The sequence below is a fragment of the Anastrepha ludens genome, chromosome X, assembly GCF_028408465.1.
Source record: "Anastrepha ludens isolate Willacy chromosome X, idAnaLude1.1, whole genome shotgun sequence".
Lineage (NCBI taxonomy): Eukaryota > Metazoa > Arthropoda > Insecta > Diptera > Tephritidae > Anastrepha > Anastrepha ludens.
The window spans coordinates 1,827,303-1,852,372 of NC_071503.1; positions in this window are offsets into that span (position 1 = coordinate 1,827,303).

Sequence of the window (25,070 nt, forward strand, 5' to 3'; positions counted from 1 at the left end):
CGTCAAAACCTGCTAAATATGGTGTCAAGGTTTGGTGGATTTGCGATGCCACAAATGCATATCCACTGCATGGACAAATATATACTGGCCAAGCAGAAACTGGTAGGGAAACGAACCAAGGCGAACGAGTGGTGAAGGATTTGTCTGCCAAATACCAAGGAAGTGGCCGAAACATTACAATGGACAATTTTTTTACGACCTTGCCAGTTGCAGAACTGCTTCTCACCTGGAAACTCACGATCGTTGGAACTTTGCGCAAAAACAAATCATATATTCCTCAAGAAATGAAGCAGAACAAAAACAGGACAATTGGTTCAACGACATTTGGCTTCAAAAATAATGTGACAATGTGCTCTTATGTTCCCAAAAAAAATAAAGCAGTAATTTTGCTTTCGACCATGCATAATGATGCTGAAATAGCTGACAGTGGGAAACCTGAAATAATTGAATATTATAATCGTACCAAAGGTGGTGTTGATCGAATGGACCAAATGTTTGCGGAATATCCAACACAAAGGCAAACGAAACGATGGCCACTAGCGATGTTCTTCAACATGTTGGACATTACAGCTCTTGCAGCCAACATTGTCTACGATTTGAATAACCCTATGTTGCCTTGGAGAACAAACAACAAGCGTAAGCAGATCCTGCGCAGCTTGGCGGAAGCATTGTGTATGCCCATTATTGAAGCCAGAGCCATAAATCGTCAAGTGACGCGAAATTTTTCGACTAAAATTGCTATTGAAGCATATTTCAACCGACCGCTGGAATCAATGGTGTCAACAGCAGCATCAACATCTGCCGCAGCGCGCACGCCAAAACCTGTGTCCGGATCTTGCTATTTATGTTACGCACAAGAGGAAAAACGTCGTAGAAAAACCAGAAAGCTGTGCGCCAAATGTAAGAAGCCAATGTGTCTTGAACATTCGGTCACATCAACAAATTGCTCTATTTGCCATGATTTTCCTTAGATATAAGATGCATTTTTATAATTTGTATAATAAAAGTCAATAATATAATGTGTGAAATGAATATTTTTAATTTTTTAAATAAAAAAATAATATAAAAAATGTTTTTTTTGATTATTATGAGGATTTTTACTATTGGGGTACAAACGTATCCCGGGTGTGTGTTTACGTATATAATGTGTTTGGAAGGCTGTAGCTCCTGAGCCAATGGTCCGATCTGGTTCAAATTTTGAATTTGAACTCAAAACTAAATAATCTTCCTAGATCCGAAGTAAGCGGTATAGAGGTATAGCGGTTCAAAAGTTACAACACTTCAAAGTTGAAGTGGATACATTTGTACCCGGGTGTGTGTTCTAGGGTTAAGTTGTTGAAGAGAATAATAAATAAAAGAACCTTCTGATCCAACATACGGACAGAATTGAAAAATAAATTTTGTGTATCTTTCAATACGAAGAGTATGATATTAACGCGCGTGTTGAATCAATTTTTGGCGTCATACATTTCTTTATTGTTCGGGTTTAGTTTCAACACTATAATAAACATAGAAGATATTTAATGTTATGTGGCCACGCTTCTTCGGTTCCCCTAAAACTTCTTGGGTGCAAATATATTATAATAAGAGGATGCACATTTTTTAGTATAACTTTGAAGCTCCTCTCCTCTTTAGGATTATGTGTATAAAATTCAGTGAGGATGCAATAGTTCTATAGGATTCGGGAGTGAAAGCTTGTATTTTTACTTCCTCACTGTTTATGAGTTCAAGATCATAGGAGCCAAAAGCAGTTTCTGCTTAAGGCTTTATAAACGGTGAAATGTTGTTGATGGTTGGGGCTTGGGGTTTTTTCATTGTTTAACGCTTATTTTTAGGAATATTTTAGTGATAATTTGCGAAAAATTTAAGAATCTTCATTTTTAGGACTGCTTCATATAAGCGCGCTCGTACATAAATACATCTTTATACATGCATACAAACTTATACACATCAAGATGACACATGTACATACAAATATGGGAATTTGTATACAAATGCACGACAAGTGCATTTTTTTTGTTGTTTTGTTTTTTTTTGGTCAGGACTTTTTTTTGGCCAGCACAGCACTCAGACACAATTAAGTACTGTACTGGGATTACTTTTGAATTTTTTTAAGTCTTCCCGACCTTCGAAGAAATATGAGTAGATCTTGTGGTGCCAAGGAGCTAAGATGGTAGCCTCTTAATACATCAGTGCTAAAGAGCTCAAGCCTAATTCGAGCGAAGTCCGGGCAATCGCACAGAAAGTGGTTCGCCGTCTCATCCTCCTCTCACATGCTGGGCAAAGTGCACTGTCTGAGGTGCCCACCTTTTCCATGTGCTTTTCCCAAAGAAAGTGGCCCCTCGTCAGTCCAACCAGCTGCCTATAGTCCCCTCTGCTTAATGACAGGAGGAATTGCGACAGTCGGTCGGACATGACAGGTAACATCACTTTTGTCCATCTGCAGCCTCTCTCAGCCCGCCAAGCTCGCTTGTGAGTTAGAGTAACCCGTTTACTCACCGTGGATTTGATGGCTGCGGAAGGAAGTGGCAGAACGAACTCCGAGCCATCCTAGCTAAGGAGTCAGAGCTCTCGTCACCCACGATACGATATGCCGATCGACATAGTTCAGCCTAGATTTACAGGACTCGACTACCCTTGTAGTGGTTGGGGGGCTGTCTATGTGCGCAACTTCCAAAGGAGTTTTCTATCGAGCATTACTCCAAGATATTTGATTTCTTTGAATAGCAGGATTGTGACTTCTTTTAGCCTAGGCAGAAGGAGGTCATCAAGCTTCCTCCTTCTGGTGAAGAGGACAATACGAGTCTAGGTAGGGTTTGCCGATAGCCCATTCGCACAGCACCAAGTGTCAATCATATCCAAAGTTTTCTGCACTTTCCTACAGGTGCTCATAAGCGAATGGCCTGTTACCAAACTGGCAACGTCGTCCGCATATGCTTGTGCGTAGACTCCCGAATCCTTCAAGATGGTGAGCAGAGGATCGATCCCCATGCACCAGAGCAATGGACAAAGGACACCGCCTTATGGGCAGCATCTATTAAGCTCGGATGACACCAGCAGATTGTGCTTTGCTCCCATCGTGACGATTCTTTGGACCAGCGTCGCAGGAGTCCAATTCAATAGCACCCGGTCTTTGCCGTGCCTACTAGCAGAGCTGTCAAAAGTGGTATTATCAAACGCCCCCTCTATGTCCAAAAAGATGTACATTGCTTAGTCCGTCCTGTCGATGTGCAGCTCTACCCTAGCAACAAGGTTTTGCGGGACCATCTCGCAGGATTTTCCACTTTGATAGGCATGCTGAAATGGAGACAGAGGGTGAACCTTCAGCGACTGCTGATGTATGAACAATTCCACTAGTCATTCGAGACTTTTTAGCATGAAGGAAGTAATGCTGATGGGTCTAAAACTTTTGGGGCTGGTGTAATTATCTCTGGTATAAGGCAGTGCCAGGCAAAACTGCAGACACGGACCCGGAACCTTCCTTCAGCATGACTATATCCTGTCATCTGGTCCGGGCGACTTGTAGCCGCAAAAAGATTTGATGGCAAATAGTGGCCTCATTCTCCACAGATCCGGCAACGTACCAGTCCTGACAGGAAGATGTAGTAGCAGCCGGCAGACGTTTATCTGATTACCTGGAAAGTGAGTTTCCATCAGCAAGCTGGAAGTGAATTTCCATCAGCACTTTGCCTCTCCTTGAAGGAGCCATCAGATTTCCTAACTGACCCCTGCTTTGCATTTGGGTCTCTTCAAAGGATCCTAATTCATGCCACTCATAATTTCCTATAAGAAGCTCTTTTCGACTCCCGAATAAGCCTCTTGTAGGTTTTCTGAGCATCACGGTATCACTCCCAGTCCTCAGCAAGATTACTCTTGAGTGCCCGGTTTGAAGTTATCAAAAGCGAAAATATTACGAATCTTTAAAAGGCATCTGAAAAGATCCGTCACATAATCGTAAGTACATTATTGTTCCTAAAATTATTAGTTGTGAACTGACAACAAACTTGCTTCAAAATTTATTCATATAACCTTTTAGGTTCTTCCTAAGAAATAGTACATTTTTAACCGATATATGAAATTATATATAAAAGGAAAGGTAACATTTGCATTAAATTTTAGAAATAAAAAGGGCATATTGACTGAAAAATTTCAGTTTACCTCTAGGAAGCACTGTAAAGGCGGCATTTTACAAAGAAGTGCTCCTTCGGCAGAAAAACCGCGTCGCCCGGGCTCGGCCCGACCTCGTCAACAATTGGACCCTTCATCACGACAATGCGCCGGTGATCACCACCTTCCTCTGCACCTCTGCATTGGCCAAGATGGGGGTTCCAGTGCTTCCCCTTCCTCCCTACAGCCCAGACCCGGGTTGAAGTTTTCAAAGGCGAAAATATTACGACTCTTTAAAAGGAATCTCAAAAGATCCGTCACATAATCGTAAGTACATTATTGTTCCTAAAATTATGGATTGTGAGCTGACAACAAAATTGTTTCATAATTTACTCATATAACCTTTTGGCTTTTTGCTAAGAAATGGTACATTCTTAACCGATATATGAGTTTATAAGATGATGATATATGATTCATAAGAAATAAAAAGTGCATATTGACTGAAAATTTTCAGTTTAACGATTTGCGGCTCTGGTCCCTGTTATTATGAACACTGCTGTATATGAATAAAACTCACGGAAGCGTTTGGCACTTAGGTTTTCTGCCGAAGGCTGTATTGATGTATAGTAACATCTGCACTCCTGTTTCAGAGTAAGTTTCTACTTTAGGGGTATATAAATTTGTTTTTATGCTCTTTTTATGAATTGGAAAAGTCCATGCGTAAATGAATATATTAATTTAATATTTACCTACTGGCAGAGAACAAAGAATAATTTCTTCGAAATTTTGGCTAGTATCGAAATGTTCGGCTCCTAGAAATATGAGCTCGAACTAATGAATGAATTTGTCTTTTTTTGTGCTTTACAATATTTGAAACTGTTCAGCGTCGCCGCGACTAAAATATTCATGGCATTTATGACTATATATTGCTTTTGTATTCGCTAGTCTTAGAATTTCAGCTTTTGAAACATACGCATGTACCTAGATGTATAAAATGAGGGCCCTGTGTGTGCGGTTATATGTAGATGCAATATATATAACTAAATACATATATGTCTATAGGGTTTGATTGAAAAGTAATGAGCCTTCACGCGCGGAGCGTCTGCCAAGCGGTCAACCGAAACGGCTGGTGGGTTGTTTAAAAGGTGTGTTAGGATTTTGCAGTGGCGAAAATGCAGCGATCGTTGGAGCCACGTTACTCGATCAAATTTTGCGTAAGGCTAAACAGTTTGGACCTCCAGGAAGCACTGCAAAGGCGGCATTTTACAAAGAAGTGCTCCTTCGGTTGATAAACCGTGTCGCCCGGGTTCGGCCCGACCTCGTCAAAAATTGGACCCTTCATCACGACAATGCGCCGGCGCACACGACCTTCCTCTGCACCTCTGCATTGTCCAAGATGGGGGTTCCGGTGCTTCCCCACCCTCTCTACTTCTTCTTGTTCCCGCGTCTGAAAAGAAAGCTGAAGGGTAGGCGTTTCGACTCCATCGAGGCGATTCAAAAAACTTGACAGCCGAATTGAACGCGATTCCGGCGGATAAGTTTAAAAAATGTTTCCTGCAGTGGAAGGACCGCTACAAGCGGTGTTTTGACGCTCAAGGGTCCTATTTTGAAGAATATGAGTTGTATAAGCCAAAAGGTTTAATAATACTGCTCATTACTGTTTAATCAAACTCTGTATACTATATTAATAAGCATTGTTTTGCTGAGTTCAGAGTAGAGAGTACTCACATATTGGTCGTCGAGAGGCGACCGCTATTAGAAAAGACTGTTTCTTCATTTTAGTCTTTCACCGAGATTCAAACCTGCACAATTCCGAATGGTAGTCACGCACCGGCTACGGCGGCCGAATACACATAGGGTAGGATATATGACATATGCATACGTAGATGATTTTAGCATTAGACAGGAATTCAATCATTCGGATATTTACTCCCAAATTATTGTATGTAGATATGATAAGGCGACGCGTCATGAGGTAGGTCATGATTGTGTCAGTGCGTTTGTATGTGTATAACACTATGTATATGAATTAAAGATGCAATTGAACTTTTGCATAGTGGCCAAATGTATGGATATAGGTTTCTTTAAACTTGTCTTTTTTTATTCTAAACGTCGAAGTTTTATATTGGGTATGGGAATAAGTTTCCGTCCTTTCTTAGCCAAAGGTACAAATTATTTAAACAATTAAATAATATAAGATATTATGTGAAGTATGTGCCATTAGAAGCTACAACTTTACTCCATCTTTCAGGCAGCATACGCATTCCTCTGACGAAAAATTCGAGTTCTTTTAACTTGATCCATTCATTGGGCCCGTTTGCGATGCCCTCGTAAGAAGTGAACCACTCTCCAATAAGGGATGACTGCATTGATGGGAACAGATGGTAATCCGAAGGTGCAATGTCTGAGGAATACGGGGCGGAGGCTTATTCTTATACCCAATACTATCCAGAAAATCGATGTTTTGTTTGCTGAAATAAAATGTAAGTTTAATAAAGCTTCGCTTTTTGAAAGGAACGTAGAAATAGCACATTTAAATGCCTAGCCTTTGCAGATCGTGCGACTGCATCAAAAGCTAGATGGAAACTGGCGCAAGATATCCACACCCACCGCGATCATCTTGCCATTGTACTGGAGACCAATATAGCTGCGAGTAAACCTCGCAACACCAAAGTCCCGCAGCTTGCATGGAACCGAGGGTCTTTCAACGAAAGTGCTTTCCGCAAAGCATGGCAAAGCTGCAAATAGAGTCCGATTCGGCAGAGATGATGGCAGGAATTTTAGAGAAGCGGCTAATGATAGCATGTGATGCAGCAATGCCCAGTTGCAAATCCCATAACAGGAGGCAACCGGTGTACTGGTGGTCAGATGAAATATAAGATCTACGAGAAATATGCAAAAAGTTGAGAAAGTTTTTCGATAAACTTCACGAAGAATTCCGACCGCAACACCGAAAACTAAGAAAAGCCATTGAAACGAATAAAAACAATTGTTTCAAAAAGACGATTGATGGATGATAAACCGTGGGGTCTTGCGTACAAAGTGCTGATGGCAAAGGTTAAAGGTTTTATGTCTCCTTAACCAACATGCCCTATTCTTCTATTCCCCAACAAGAAGGCAATAATGACGTGAGCACGCACTTAGATATAAACGAGCCAACTGCAGTATCGGTATCAGAGGTGCTGAACGCATTGGTTCGTATAAACGATAACAAAGCATCGGGCCCTGAAGGTATGCCCAACATTGCTTTTAAGGCCGCGGTTCGTGCAAATCCAACTGTGTTTGCTAACCTTTATAGCAGGTTCCTCAAGAGTTGGAAAAAACAGCTCCTAGTTCCACTGTTGAAGCCCGGTAAGCAGCTTGAACAGCCGACAGCGTACAGACCTCTATATATGCTCGACACTATTGGAAACGTTTTTGAGCGCATAATAAGACCTCATACGTATTTGAACGCCGTGGCGCATTACGACTATAAATGAGTCAATGCTGAGATTATGAGTGAGTTAGCCCATCAAATTGTAGATGGCCCATCAATGGTGGTACGAGGTGGATTTTTGTTAAGCGGAATATGGCGCAATTGGCGTCTTGAATGCGCAGCAAACTTCTTCTCACAAATAGTGGCTTCCAGATTCTGATGATATATTTTGATGTGGTGGTGCATGGCGACCAAATTTGTGAAATAATAATTAGCTAGCTGGTAGCATTAATGTGTCCTCGTATACGAAGAACACCATCTTCGCAAACATAAGGTGAAAGGTGAATGAGCAAACTGGTGCGTGGTAGGTCGCGACCGCTTTCGGTCTTTTAAAACTTCTCGTCGTATTCACCATACGGGAAGAGGCGGCACAAACAAAGCTTAGCAGTCTCCACTTCTTTGGCAGTCAGCCCATAGCATCGGTGTGGCGGATGACGACTGCGGCAAATGTCAATGAAACTCAGGACCCATGCCGACGTTCTCACCAGTTTGCTAAATGAAGAGATTCGGTTATGAGCTACAAACGTACAACTAACCATTGCAAATGCGTAGTTCCTTTTCAGCTTCCCATGATGATTGTATGTCGAGTCCTCTGTCGGCCACGTTTTCTCTTCTCATAACAAACATAGTGGGCCGGAGGACCAATACGCAGATGAGCTGAAGTGGAAAGCCATCTCCAATTTGCAATCGTAGTTCGCCGATGGCACTGCGAAGCCATAAGATTACCGTTTTGAAGGCACTCCAAATAGGGCAGTCGTCAACGGAGGACCCATTGTAACAGACCTATTAAGAATCAAATTGCGTTACGAGGTTATAAACGAAGTAAATCGATTATCGATTCTGGATTCATAAAGATATGGAAAAATATTTGAATTCAGTTTAGTGAACATTTTTTTATTAACCGATTTCCAGTAAATCATCTATCAACAGTATCGGATAGTTACTTTTAGCTCTTTCTTTGTTAAGAATCCCAAAATTCACACATGTTTTGAGGACATGTATATTTTTTTTCTAGCTAATACTATCGGTGAAATAAATTCTGGTTCACTTGACCTAATAATCGGTTATTCTTAATATTTGTTTAACAATTTTTGTAATTCCTGTTTTTCACCATATGACAATCGTAGAGGTGGACAATTAAATTTTTTAACATTATTCAACCTCATCCAGTTGGTCTTCTTGAGGTTATATGATGAGGGTTAACTCACTACAAATTAAGAGGGACGCTCCATATGGGTATTGGCTACCCATCCATCCACAGAACGATGGGGGCCAGTCAATCACCATTCGGAGCTTACCGTACCGACGACGGTCCCACTGTTATTCCCTAGCCTAGTATCACATCATCCCCATCACCGTGCCCAACGGATGCTTTGTAGCCAAGAGTATCTGGCTGTATTCTAACGGCGCTCTCCTGAAACTGCGTTATCTCAGGAGATAGAAAGACCTTGCCATGGTAGAAGGGACTGCCATTGTTGACGTTTTACCTTTCCCCCTAAAAATCTTAGTCCGTAACGCTCACCACGTCGGAGTGACGGTTGTACAAATCAAACATCACCACAGTAAGTCGGCCTCTGTTACAGAAAGCAGGAGGTCCTTCTCTCTCATCCAACAACACAACACCGCACTTTGATGTGTTCCCGGCCACGATGGAGTGGAGGGAAATGAAAGAGCGGATGAGTGTGTAAGGATAGGCTGTGAGCTGGACTTTCAGAGGACATAAGCATTCCTTTAAACGAGTTATACAATGCGATTGACCTGAGCGTAATCGCAGAAACCTCTGATTACTAACTGCAGGGTCTCCAAAGCGCTCTGGCTAAGACTGAATCGTAAAAGGAAGAAGTGTCTGCTTGGATTCAACAGATCAACTACAAGCGTCCTCACAAATGTTATAACGGGTCACTTCACCGTTCGTGGCCTAGCAAGTAGAATGGGTGTACCTCGTAATGACTTCTGCATAAACTGTGGAGACGAAGAAGAAATTCAGTCGGTACAACACCTTCTCTGTGAATATCTTGTCGATTATTTCTTTGAGGACCTGGGAAATTTGCAAAATATCTCACTGGAGACTAACTAGTTACCTTCATAAACAGGTCTAAGTGGCTTATCCAGCTGAAATAGGGGAAGGAAGTGTCTTGTATTAAACAAGCAACCTAACAAACCTGACCTAAGGCGGCTTCAGCCGCACTCATCCTCCATCTTGCCGAAAGAGAAGAGGATATTGTGCTCATCCAAGAATCATGGGTCTTAAAAGATCGGGTTTGCGGTTTGAACAATAAGGAATACAAATTGGTCTATGCCACCGACAAAGGTAAACCAAGATCGTGCATATTTGTAAAGAAACTTATTAATGTATACTTATTGCTACAATTTAGTGATGCGGATAACGTCATCATATCGGTGGAGTACTGTGGAAGGACGATATGGCTTGCCTCCTCTTATATGATACACGACGCGGAGCAACCAACTTCATCACTACTCATAAGAGGAGCAGTTGAGGAAATATCGAGACGTGGTACCCCATTCGTACTGGAAGCAGATGCTAATGCACGTCATCATTTCTGGGGCAGTTCAGACACAAAAGCACGCGGTGAGTACATTTAAGAATTCATTATGTGCAACAATCTTTATTGAAATATAGGTGATACCCATACTTTTGTAACAACTACGAGAAGGAAAGTTCTAGACATACGTGCGTCAATGAACGGAAAAAACGGATCTGATACTGTTTAGCAGGAAACATAAAACACCTGCTCTTAATCGAATATTTTTAAGAGAAAACCACTTAGAGTATCAGAAATGAAGATATATCTAGGACTTGTACTTCATAGGGAGTTAAATTGGGGGCTCACAGACGCAGACAGAGTACGCAAAACTATGAAGGCATTGTTCTCCTGCGGAAGGCTAATTGGAAAGAAATGAGGATTGGAACCAGAATGATACATTAGCTCTACACAGCAGTGGTTATACTAATTCTCTACTATGGTATTTTAATATGGTGGAATGTCCTTGAGAATGGTGTGAACACCAAAGAGCTTGACAAGGTTGAAAGACTTGCATCCGCTCTTATAACCAGTGCGATGTCAACCACACCGTCGAAAGCATTATATGCGACTTCCGGTAGATCTGCAGGGAAGATATATCCCATGCGGTGCGCCAATAAAACTGAACACTATTAGTTATTAGTCAAACACGGATTACGGTCACGGTAAGATCCTGGCTGGTACTTTGGGGCTTTTCGGACTGGTGTACTATGCACCGCCTACACTTCCCATTACACCGTTCACGACCTTCCTTCCCTCAAGGGAAGAGTAGAACGGGACCGCGTAAGACAGGGCGAGACAATGACATAGGTATACCCTTACAAACATGTAAGCTACTTATCCTTCAAGAAATCGTAAGAACAGCGAACGAAAGATGGAGTAATAAAACCACCTGCAGAATCACCCGACCACTATGGCCGACTCTCAATACTGTGAGAAAAGCACAAAATCTCTGCTAAGCCAAAATAAGCATATTCTTAGCACACTGATTTCAGTTATAACGCTGCATAATAGGTAGGCACGCCCAAAGGATGGATGTGCACACACATGATTTCTGCAGAAGTTGTATAGATGAGGAGGAGGAAGAGACAATCTCGCACCTACTGTGTCATTGTCGTGGTCTATCCAGAACTAGGTTTACTGTTCTAGGTAGACATTTTTTAATGAGTTGGGAGATCTGAGTTCTGTAGAAATCAGAGACATTCTAAAACTTCTGAAAAGCACACCCTAGTTTGAAGAGGGATTGGGACAAAACTCTTCTCGCGACATCTCAATAGGCTATAGGCCTGAGTGTGTCCCAAAGGACAATCGCTTCAACATAACCTAACATTATTCAATATTAACTTCATCCGTTGAGTAAGTTATAGCATAGATTCACAATCTCGAAAAACAATTATTTTGCATGTAGGGTGTAAGTACTGGAAAGGCGACAAGTTGTAAAGTATAGGTAGATACTTAAATATATATCATACTTATACATACGAGGATGCACTTGTATGGTAATTATTACCACAACATTGCCAATGCATCAAATATTATGAAGAGAAAATTTATACTAATGCATATGTATGTATGTACGTTACATTTGTTTACAATGTACATACGTTTACCTTGTCCTTGCTTAGTGCTTGGGCGGAGACAAATCGACACGGCACGTGCATCTCGTATGATTTCCCTTTCCTCATCTTTTCACTCGACCAACCGAATCGATATGGCCGTTTGATGAAATTCGAGTGATTGTGACTCCATGTTATTACCATTGCAACCATTGCAGTTTAAATATCTCACGTTATTAGACTTCTTTGCTGTTGTAGTTGTGGCGTAACTATTAATTTCTTCTGGCTCATTTTTGGGTATGCTTACAGTAGCTCTATCCTGCTGGTGGGGCAGTATGATAATGGTAATGGTAATGGTTGTACGGATTAGGCTAAGGCCTTTATGCACTGCGACCAGATTGATCTATTGTGAGCCCGTAATAACTTAATTATAATTCTTTAGTATACCGAGGAACCGAACCAGCTCCTTAGGAAGGAGCAATTGTAGTTCTTCCTCCTTTAGTAGGTACGAGCCCAGGATTCAGTGTCTCCTGTAGCCGAATGCCTCACAGTTGGTAATTAAGTGTTCCATAGACCCCTCTTCATCCCAGGCGAACCTGCTAATCTTGTACTAGATAATCCTATTGTGTTCAAGTGTTTATTACAGGCAAAGTGACCTTAAATGCTCAACAGAGTAATCTCAGGCCCTTTTTTTTTAGGGTTAGAACAGATTTTGCTCTGTTGGCATTGAAGCTCAAAAACTTTTTGGAGTGATTAAGGCCGCTTGCGCCGTTCCAGTGTTCCCTGTTTTTAGTTTGGACCCATTCTTTGGATTCCTGTTTTATATTATTTTCTTTAAAGCCGAAAAATGGACCAACCCAATAAATAACCCTTCTGCCCCTTTTTTGGCATAAAAGTCTGCCTTCTAGTTTTCTTCGGGTCCCTCATGTCCTGGTACCCAAATCAGTGAGACCCGATTATGAGTGACCAGTTTGTTGAGTACATTGTTACACTCTATTTGGACTTTTGACTTGAATGTGAAGCTATTCAAGGCTTTGAGAACCGATTGTCTGTCCGAAAATACTTTAATTTTTACTTTTTCGAACCCTCTCTTAGATGACTTCCATTGTTTCCATTATGGCGAAGAGCTCCGCATGGAAAATTGTGGTATTTGTACTTACTGTTAGGGATTTGTGTACCCTAGGTCCCACTATTCCTGCTCCCACTCCTTTGAGTGTTTCGGAACCTTCTGTGTACCATTTATCCATGTTGGGTTAGTGTTCCACTCTTCCCTAGACGGGAAGATAACCTTGTATCTGTTTATAAAATTTAATACGGGTTTAGTGGTAAATTTAAAAGCGCTACCATGCTAACAATTGGGGTAGTTCTCATGACCCCTTATGCTTAGGCATGCAAGCCTTTGTAGTTTACACAGTTTTGATGTAACAGCAGCTTGATTTGTTTTAACCCACCATACCAAAGCCCCATATAGTACAATAGGTCTTACCATAGGGGTGTAGATCCAGCAGGTAATTTTTGGGTTCAGACCCCAGGATTTACCCAAGAGTTGTTTTGTTGCCCAAAAGTTTTTCGTTGCCTTTTTTATTACTGAGTTGAGGTGGGCCTCCCAAGTGACTTTTTTATCCAAGATAATTCCTAGATATTCGACCTCTTCCTTTAGAGGTAAGTCTATTCCATTTATTCCCAGGTTGGGTATATTGAGAACCTTTTTCCTGGGAAATGGGATAATAGTGGTTTTGGAAAGGTCTATTGATTATCCCTCTTGTCTACACCTTTATGGTCTTTTCCTGGTTGCCTTTAATTATTACAGAAATGCCATCTGCATACCCTATTGTTTTATACCCTTTATTGTTAAGAGTTTGTACCAAATCGTCAGCCAGGATAGACCTGAGCAATGACGATAGTACCCCCCCTTGTGGACATCCATTCGCGGCTGTAATACTTAGGGTAACTTGGCCCAGAGAGGCTGTGATTGTCCATCTGTTCAGCATGTTGCATACCCATTTAAAAACAGAGTGCCAGTTCTATTGCTAGAAAGTTCACGTTATGAAATGCACCCTCAATGTTCACAAAAGCACAGAGGGCTATTTCCTTCAGGTCAAGGGCTTTTTCTATATCGCGAACAATTGTGTGTAGTGCTGTAACTGTGGATTTCCCTTTTTCATATGCAAATTGAAGTTTATGGAGGGGGATTATCGAGATAACCTCCTCTCTTAGGTAACAGTCCAGTAGTTTTTCGATGGTTTTCAACATGAAAGACATAAGCCTATAGGATTTGGGAGGTTCAGTAAGCTTGACCTCCCGCTAAATCTTAGGGACATAACCCAAACTAAGACTTGATCTGAATATTTGTTCCGGAATTTGCATTAATTTCAGAGTGCCCTTGGAGCGCAGGGCTGAAAAATATCATCTGGTCCGGTTGATTCAGAGCGGTGAGATGATGTTTGTTGGTTCTTCACAGTTATTGGCTTCTATAAACAAGCGAATTAACCCTCTGCCGGCACTGCTTATTTTAGGGCCGGCCGAAAATTTCAATGACCCATATTTTCGAAATGGTGGGGCAAAATGACCTGGTTCCTCCACCTAAGAAAACTTACAATAGCGAGGGTCTGTAAACTCAAGTTTGGTATTTTTCCCTTATTTCAGTTTGCTGTGTAACACGAATAAAGTGAGCTCCCGGACTTTTAGTACCCAGTTTGCAGTTGACGGCAGATTTTTGGTACGCAAAGTAAACTTGTTTATTTTGTATATAATACTTTTTTTTCGCTTAGTATAATGAATTTACTATAAATAAATAATATTTTAGCGCGGCCTTGTGAAAAATGGCGGAACGCACAGCCAAAGAACTCGCATGTGTTCATAATGAAAATTCAATTATTCATGCCTTTTCTCCAATGTTATCGAAACAATTATACAATATTTTTCTGATGAATGCAAAATTTCTTTTTTCCAAAAGGCCATATCCTAAGGCGTCATAATTCACAAGAACTAATTTTTTCTATCAATTTATGATAAAAGGTCACATTTATACGGAATCTGAATTTTTTCACGAAATGGCTCTTAAGTTTTCTTCATACTCGAACATTATGTAATTAAACAAAAGAGCTTAACCGCGATTGTATGTAACTTTTGTGACATCAATAAGTGTAACACCTTTTTCTCAAAATTTTGAGTAACCAAATATTAATAAATAACCAGAGTCGGACTTTAAAGACCCAGTGTACCGACAATGCCGGAAAAAATAGTGTGCCTTCGGAGCGTTAAGTAATTGCTCTATGCCCCTTTGTAAAAGGAAATTTATTTTAGTAGATAGTACATAGTTAAAAGTTAGTACAAAAGTTTTAATATTTCAAATAAAAAAAGGAATACTTTAAGAAACTTTAGATACCCTATATATTTATTTTGTGGAATGAGAGTACAAATTTGCATATTATCGAAGGTTTTTAGTCCAAATAAACACTTAACTATACCATCTTCTTAAATTTTGCAAAGCAAAAGAAGGACAACGCAGGAATGTATAGCGGCATCAACTTCAGTACAAGTTATTCAGTTGATAAAAGCGAAAACTCCAAGAACTCATTACAACCGCTACAAGCACACAAACCTAGAAAACAAACAAAACGAAAATATATAAATTCACTTCAATAACACAATATAAAACTTTGTATCTAAAGTAGGAAAAAGTTCAATGACATCTTAACCATCTTGAAGCAATCATGTCGGATGTCGGTGCAAACCTTTTGGATGGCTTCTACGGATGCAAAACGTTTCCTTTTCATGGCCGAATGCAATATTCCGAATAGGTAGAAGTCACACGAAGCCATATGAGGCGAACACGGTGAGTAACTGATGGTTAAAATGCGTTTTTTAGTCAAAGAAAGCAGTCACAAGAGTGGATCGATGAGATAGTGGATTATCATGCAGTAAGCGACAAGATAGAAAATTGCATTGACGCCTTGGCCCGTTGCCACGAACTCCTTTGGAATCGTAAAAACAAATGAGCATGGACTTGATTTTTGACTTCTCCAAATGCAATTTTTTGGGTGGTGGCTCGTCGGGGACCTTCCACTCCGTACTTTGACGGTTAGTTTTAGGATCATGTTGGAGACATCACGTTTCGTCACCAGTGATGTAAAGCAAGTTCTCGTATTTTCTCGCCTCTTTAATGAGGTTTTTCCAAAGTTGAATTCTGAGCAATTTTTAGTCCTCAGTTAACTTGTGCGGAATGAAACGTGCACAGACCTTCCGTAAGCCCAAATGATCAGTTCGAATGCGATAAGTCGATGTTTTGGAGATGTTCAACTTCGACTCCAAGAATTTCAACAACGATTTTGGTTCATTTTTAACAAATTTTCAGACAATTTCGATGTTTTCGGGGATTACTGCTCATTGTCATTTATGATGTCGCCCAGATGTTATTAACAGTGCTGCCAACTCATGAAAAAAATAACTAGAGCGAAATTTTAATCCCACGAAGTTTAACAAATAAATTCACCTTACTTTTGTAAGTTAACTAAGGTTAAGCCAACACCACCCAAGTCGCCTGTAACACGACTATCCACCATAAATTAGCGGCTTATATTAGGTCTGCACAGGAGCACTCAAAAAGCAAATCCAGAAACCAAAATGAATACCACACAAGTTGTAGAAAATGCAATTACAACGCACACATGTCACCTGAAGCAACAAATTAACTGCACCAAGTTGACTCATATCAAGAGTCCACCCAAGAGAAACCAATACCGTACACGTTGCTAGAAATGTGAAATATGAAACATATGACGATCCAAATATGATTACCTATCATAATTCGACAACTCACGGTAAAACGCTTGCGCCAAATAGTACGCAATTATATAGGTCACCAACTAGCAGAAGACGAGCTGAGCACAATCGCATCTGACGTCCACATTTAATTCCGTAAACACAACAACTACTTCAAACTAGTCCATCTACGCGTAAAAAAATCCTGAAGGTGCACAGTTAGTACTCGCAAAATGTGATTACGCTAAATAGCTATTAAAATATAAAGTAAGGACTCCCGAAAATATAATTACGCTAAATAGTCCAGAAAATACGAAGTAAGAACTTGTGAAAATATCAATCAATCAATCAACAACTTGTACACCCAATAACTGAACAAAACCAAAATTTGTTTAGTGAAAAAAATTGCAAGCAAACAATTTAGAAAGAAAACATTGTTAAAGCCGCCTGCCTAAGTGAAACACAAAAAACCCTTTTTCTGCAAGTAAAACAAAAAATGTGGGAAAAAGAGAAAAGTGAAATCAGCAAAAAGCTTCAGACCTTCAAAGCCATAAGAAGAGGCAGCGAAAACAACAAAAAGGATTCGCATAAGACAACCATACAGACCATAGCATTCAGCATACAACATCCAGCCAACAATCGCAACTGTAGCAGATACTAGTAAGACCTACTATTTATCATATTTCATTTAAGTTCCATCTCCTGTCAACTGTGTCCGCGAACACACGTGCCAAATCGCGGGGAAACATTAACAAGGAAGCAGAGGAAGCAGCAGCAGCGAATATTCCAAAACCACCACCGGTAATTATTCCATCAGTTGTAAATATAAAGGGTGTTTTTTTAGAGGTTAGGTTTTCAAGTTGGCACTACTTTTTTCGTAGATGGTCTTTTTGACAGCTGTCACTTGATTTATGCTCAGTTTGGTTTGCCATTTCATAATGAATAGACTTACACCTGAACAACGTTTGCAAATCGTGCAAATTTATTACGAAAATAATGGTTCGGTTCGCGCGACGTATCGCGCGCTGCGTCCAATATTCGGTCGACATAATCGTCCATCAGAGTCACTAATTCGATTAACCATGGATCGGTTTCGCACCACGTTTGCTCTAGTGGATAATAAGCATCCTCAGAGACGTCGTACAGCGCGCACCGAAGACGCTATTGCTGCTGTGGAGCAGAGTATCGAAGAAGACCCGAACGAGTCCATCCGCCATCGCGCGCAGCAATTGGAGTTGTGCCCATCCACTTTGTGGAAGATTTTGCGGAAAGATTTTGGTTTGCGGGCTTACAAAATCCAACTCGTGCAAGAATTGAAGCCGAACGACCATCAAGCGCGTCGCCCGTTCGGTGAATGGGCCCAAAACGAGATGGCCACCGATCCCGATTTTCACAAGAAAATGTTGTTCAGCGATGAAGCTCACTTTTGGTTGAATGGGTATGTCAATAAGCAAAATTGTCGCATTTGGAGTGAACATAATCCACAAGTCATTGCTGAGACGCCGTTACATCCTCAAAAAGTCACTGTTTGGTGTGCTCTATTGGCAGAGGGAATCATTGGTCCATATAGTCAATGGAGAGCGCTATAGAGCCATGATTAATGACTTTTTCGTGCCTTGGACGATGTTGATGTGGACGACCTTTGGTTCCAACAAGACGGCGCTACATGCCATACAGCCAACGCAACAATCGATTTATTGAAGGAAACTTTTGGTGAGCGCATTATCTCGCGCCGAGGACCTGTGGCGTGGCCTCCAAGATCGTGCGATATAACACCGCTGGACTATTTCTTGTGGGGCTATGTGAAGTTGCTTGTCTACGCAGATAAGCCCGAGACGATTGACGTCTTGGAAGGTCAAAAAATCTTACGCAGAATCTTTCTCTCGAGCACTCCAAGCGTCGCTTCATCGGATGTTGTCATCGTCCAAGCTTCTGCGCCATACGTTAGGACGGGCATGATGAGAGTCTTGTAGAGTGTTAGTTTTGTTCGTTGAGAGAGGACTTTACTACTCAATTGCCTACTTAGTCCAAAGTAGCACTTGTTGGCAAGAGAGATTCTACGTTGGATTTCAAGGCTGACATTGTTATCGGTGTTAATGCTGGTTCCTAAATAGACGAAGTCTTTAACAACCTCGAAATTATAACTGTCAACAGTGACGTGGGTGCCGATACGCGACTGCGCCGACTGTTTGTTTGAAGACAGGAGGTACTTCGTTTTGTCCTCGTTCACCACCAGACCCATTCGCTTTGCCTTTTTATCCAGTTTGGAGAAGGCAGAACTAACAGCGCGGTTGTTAAGGCCGATGATGTCAATATCATCGGCATACGCCAGCAATTGTACGCTCTTATAAAAAAGTCTTTAACTAGTCTTTAACTAGCTTCGAATAATATTATTTTCTTGGCTTTACAGCAAGATATTATTTTTAAATGATAAAAGAAATGCATATACAGGGCCCGCTATCTATCGTTACGGATTTGAACTAGGTATTATTTGAAGAGTGGTAACACTTAGCTGTCATCTGATTTGACAGAAAATTAGTTTTATTCTTCCGCTGAACGAAAATGGTTGTGTATACGCTCAAAGAACGGTAATCATGGTAATGTTGCAGAATGTGTACGAAAATTACGTACGGCAATGGGAAGAAGAAAAGCACCGAATGAAGCGTATGTGCGTTACTTTGCGAAAAAAGTAAGAGAAACTGGGTTGCTTATTGACAAACCAACGCGTGACCGACCAAAAACCGTGCGTACACCAAAGACCAGTGTTATGCCAACAAACCAGCAACAATTGATGCACTGAAGACCAACATACGCGATGTCATAGCTGAAATCAGCCGCATACAATCGAAAATGTGTAGCCGAGGCAGCCATATGAATGAAGTTGTGTTCCATCATTAACCGGAAGGATTGTACTTCAAAATAAAAAAAACAGTTTGGAAAAATATTGAGTAGTTTCTTTTTTATAGCATTTTTAATTCCGTAAAGTTATATGGCGGACCCCATATTACTTTATTTTCTTATTTTTTCTTTTCAAAATTTTAGTTACGATTTCCCTTCACCAGTTTTAATAACTTTCTCGTTTTTCCTCTTTTCATAAATGGTTTAAGGTTAAAGTTACTTCTAGTTTTCTTTTTTTCAATTAACTTCGTATTTTTGCTTTAAAAAAAAAAATCTTTCTTTTCCTTTTCTTTCTTAATTTTTAGTAATTCGTATTATTATCGTTACTTTATGCATTTCCCGGTGGCGGGGTGTAAATTCTTTTTGCTTCGGCTACTATAAAACCAGTCGAAACATTTTTTGACAGGAGAGTCAACAGTGACCTCCTCTTATTAGATAAGCATACGAGAGAAACAACAAACACACTTATGAAAAAACAAGTCATCGATACTGCTTACCATAATAAGAATAGAAGAGCATTAAGGCAATATGATCACGCAGAAGTTTTTTTTGTTAGAATAAATAGAAGAGTAGGAAATAAACCGACATCTAGATATAAAAAAGAAATAGCAGCACAGAACTGCAACACTACAATTAAGACACAATCAGGAAGAACAGTAAATAAAAACAATATAAATCAGAGGTGAATCTTTTTAGCTTTTATCTCCGGGAAGAATTTAAGCAAATTAACCAAAATAAAGAGGTCTTTAACCTTATCAACGAATTTGACGAAAGTAATTAAATAAAATAATAGCCTAGGGCTATATGAAATGTTAAGCAGAAATTAAACAGAAACAAAAATGTAAAAGATAACCGAGACAAATATTTATTTACAAATTAAAATAATTTTTTAAACCAACTGTTAAGGAAGTCTTGCCAAGAACTTTAATATTGTAATAAATCAAAAATCAAACAAAAAGGAACATTCTTAATTATTTGGTTAATTTGAAAACTATTAAATAATTGCTACATATAAAACTTATGAGACGATTAAACATAGAATTTATGATACATTTGGCTTGCCAAATAAAATTACCAAAATTAAAAAAAATTTAAATGACACAGCAGCAGAATTTAAATAAGAAAATTTGCAGATAAGTCTATTAAAACAGGGAAAACATATTGAACAATTATAGACCCGTATCGCGCCGTTTGTTTATGTTATTTCGAATTTTTTTTTAATCGGCCTTCGAAGTTCGAAATCGGAGCAAAATTGTTTATATGGTTTTTTTGCTATAACTCGTCGACTAATTGATATTTTTCAGGGTTGGGCGTTTACAACATTTTCTGGATTGTTTACACTTACATTGTAAACAATTGTAAATAATGTAAACAATTGTAAACGTTTACCAGCATATGTCATTTCAACTTATATTGTAAACTATCAAGTCAAACAGATCGATTGTTGAACACAGCTGGTACTGTGACCTTTATTGATAACAAAATTTTCGCACATGACTGACAGGTCAGAATTCTGCACATTTATTTATTTATTCTAACTCGTCGTCTTATGTTGAAAAATGAGTGGTGCACCGCCAAGGCCAATTTGGAAAAATCTTAACTACAAACAAATAAAAAATGGCAGAAATTACTCAGCCCAATGTTTGTTTTGTGGCCAAACATTGAAAATCATTGCAACAGATCGACTGGTATCGCATAGGTTAGTGTAATTATATCAAAATCTTATACGCGCGTATAGTGAATAACCTATCATTTTTAGAAAACGATGTTCACAGAAAAAGAATACTGATGAAACTATAGTTCTAGAAGTGGACGAAATCGACACCAGTGCAATGGGATTAAATGATTCCGCATATTCAGTAATGGACGTGTCAGCAAGTAGCACCCTTATTGATGCAGATAATATTTTATTTGATATCATATCATCAGAATCGCAGCCTTCAACAACTCCAGAAGCAACACCTTCATCAAGCTCCTCAAGTAATGCGATATGTTTTAAAGAACCTTGTGAGAAGCAGAAAAAGAAAAAACAGAGTGGCATTAACAGTTATATGGACAATATGACTGCGAAGGAGGAGGACGAAATCAATTCGCTGCTCTCAAGGTTCTTTTACGGCTGCAACATATCGTTTAATACGGTTGATTCTGTGCATTTCAGGGCTCTTGTGCCCAAGCTCAGGCCCTGCTATGAGCCTGGCAGAAAAGCTCTTTCAACCACTCTGCTAGACAAGGAGTACAACAAACAAAAACAATCCACAAAAAATGATGTTGAGCGCAATTCAGTGCTATTGATGGATGGGTGGAAGAACACGGCGAGTATTTCAAAAACAGTGGTTACAATGTTGCATAATGCCAACGGCACTAAAGTATTTCTAGAAGCATGGGACGTATCGGGAGAAAAAGAAAGTGCTTAAAAGCTATGCGAAATTATAGATGAGTCTATTAAAAAACCTTTAAACCTATTAAAACCTTTTACGATACTGTAGCTTATGCGATTGTGTCGGATAATGCCGCAAACATGGTGCGCATGGGCAAGGATACAAACATTTGGCACAGTAATTGTAGTGCGCACGTTGCCAATCTCCTTTGTAAATACTTGTTGGACAAAGATCTCGTGAGCAAAGTGACCACTGTCTTAAAAGAATTTCGCCATCCGGACTTTGAAAAACGTATTATATCCAAAAATGGGACAAAAATTAAACTGCCAGCTGAAACACGTTGGTGCGCTCATCGAGACTGCTTCGTTTGTTTAAAACAAAATTTACAGATAATGCGTTCAATTGTTGCGGAGACAAGCGGACAAGGCAAAACAATTAAGGAGAATGTAAAAAATTTGCTGTTTGATTATGAGTTCGAGGATGATGTTGGCAAAATGGGCCTGATTTGCATATTATTGAATAAAGTGCAGAGCTCATCTTTATCTGTTGCTGATGCAGCCCATTTATGGCTCTCTCTGGAACTTCCGGCAGATACTTCTAGAACTATATACGAACGACGTATTGAGCAAGCGCTTAATGTCTACTCCCTAGCAGCTTATTATTTGCATCCATATCATGACCGAAACAAGTTAGATCCTGATAAAACTGCAAAAGTAACGGATTTCCTTTTTAATACTATGAGTGGAGAAGCTTTGCAGGAGCTTGACCTATTTCTGAACAGAAGATCCTACTTCGGCGTATTACAGTCAAAAAACTTGAGCGAAGATGCCTGTTTATATTGGAGAATGGCATCGCTAAAATATCCACATCTCGCAGAAACAGCTTTGAAATTAATCAATGTACCCGCCTCTTCAGCGAAAATTGAACGCTTATTTTTGAATTGGAATTTTATTCATTCAGATTTGAGGAACAGACTCTCGTTTGCAAGGTCCAAAAAGCTACTTTTTATTTGTTATCAAATGAAAATTGACCAAATCTATGAAGAATCGGACAGTGAAATTTAATGAAAATATTAAAAAACTAAATATTAAAGCGTTTTTTTTTATTATTTTTATTACAAGCTTGGAAAACTGTTTGAAAAATAGTGAAAATGCTTAATTAGTAGTAGATTGTTTCTGACTCATAAAAAAAAGCAAAACAAAAGAATTGTTGTGATTACGCTAAATAGCTATTAAAATATAAAGTAAGGACTCCCGAAAATATAATTACGCTAAATAGTCCAGAAAATACGAAGTAAGAACTTGTGAAAATATCAATCAATCAATCAACAACTTGTACACCCAATAACTGAACAAAACCAAAATTTGTTTAGTGAAAAAAATTGCAAGCAAACAATTTAGAAAGAAAACATTGTTAAAGCCGCCTGCCTAAGTGAAACACAAAAAACCCTTTTTCTGCAAGTAAAACAAAAAATGTGGGAAAAAGAGAAAAGTGAAATCAGCAAAAAGCTTCAGACCTTCAAAGCCTTAAGAAGAGGCAGCGAAAACAACAAAAAGGATTCGCATAAGACAACCATACAGACCATAGCATTCAGCATACAACATCCAGCCAACAATCGCAACTGTAGCAGATACTAGTAAGACCTACTATTTATCATATTTCATTTAAGTTCCATCTCCTGTCAACTGTGTCCGCGAACACACGTGCCAAATCGCGGGGAAACATTAACAAGGAAGCAGAGGAAGCAGCAGCAGCGAATATTCCAAAACCACCACCGGTAATTATTCCATCAGTTGTAAATATAAAGGGTGTTTTTTTTAGAGGTTAGGTTTTCAAGTTGGCACTACTTTTTTCGTAGATGGTCTTTTTGACAGCTGTCACTTGATTTATGCTCAGTTTGGTTTGCCATTTCATAATGAATAGACTTACACCTGAACAACGTTTGCAAATCGTGCAAATTTATTACGAAAATAATGGTTCGGTTCGCGCGACGCATCGCGCGCTGCGTCCAATATTTGGTCGACATAATCGTCCATCAGAGTCACTAATTCGATTAACCATGGATCGGTTTCGCACCACGTTTGCTCTAGTGGATAATAAGCATCCTCAGAGACGTCGTACAGCGCGCACCGAAGACGCTATTGCTGCTGTGGAGCAGAGTATCGAAGAAGACCAGAACGAGTCCATCCGCCATCGCGCGCAGCAATTGGAGTTGTGCCCATCCACTTTGTGGAAGATTTTGCGGAAAGATTTTGGTTTGCGGGCTTACAAAATCCAACTCGTGCAAGAATTGAAGCCGAACGACCATCAAGCGCGTCGCCCGTTCGGTGAATGGGCCCAAAACGAGATGGCCACCGATCCCGATTTTCACAAGAAAATTTTGTTCAGCGATGAAGCTCACTTTTGGTTGAATGGGTATGTCAATAAGCAAAATTGTCGCATTTGGAGTGAACATAATCCACAAGCCATTGCTGAGACGCCGTTACATCCTCAAAAAGTCACTGTTTGGTGTGCTCTATTGGCAGAGGGAATCATTGGTCCATATAGTCAATGGAGAGCGCTATAGAGCCATGATTAATGACTTTTTCGTGAATTGGCCGATGTTGATGTGGACGACCTTTGGTTCCAACAAGACGGCGCTACATGCCATACAGCCAACGCAACAATCGATTTATTGAAGGAAACTTTTGGTGAGCGCATTATCTCGCGCCGAGGACCTGTGGCGTGGCCTCCAAGATCGTGCGATATAACACCGCTGGACTATTTCTTGTGGGGCTATGTGAAGTTGCTTGTCTACGCAGATAAGCCCGAGACGATTGACGTCTTGGAAGGTCAAAAAATCTTACGCAGAATCTTTCTCTCGAACACTCCAAGCGTCGCTTCATCGGATGTTGTCATCGTCCAAGCTTCTGCGCCATACGTTAGGACGGGCATGATGAGAGTCTTGTAGAGTGTTAGTTTTGTTCGTTGAGAGAGGACTTTACTACTCAATTGCCTACTTAGTCCAAAGTAGCACTTGTTGGCAAGAGAGATTCTACGTTGGAGTTCAAGGCTGACATTGTTATCGGTGTTAATGCTGGTTCCTAAATAGACGAAGTCTTTAACAACCTCGAAATTATAACTGTCAACAGTGACGTGGGTGCCGATACGCGACTGCATCGACTGTTTGTTTGAAGACAGGAGGTACTTCGTTTTGTCCTCGTTCACCACCAGACCCATTCGCTTTGCCTTTTTATCCAGTTTGGAGAAGGCAGAACTAACAGCGCGGTTGTTAAGGCCGATGATGTCAATATCATCGGCATACGCCAGCAATTGTACGCTCTTATAAAAAAGTCTTTAACTAGTCTTT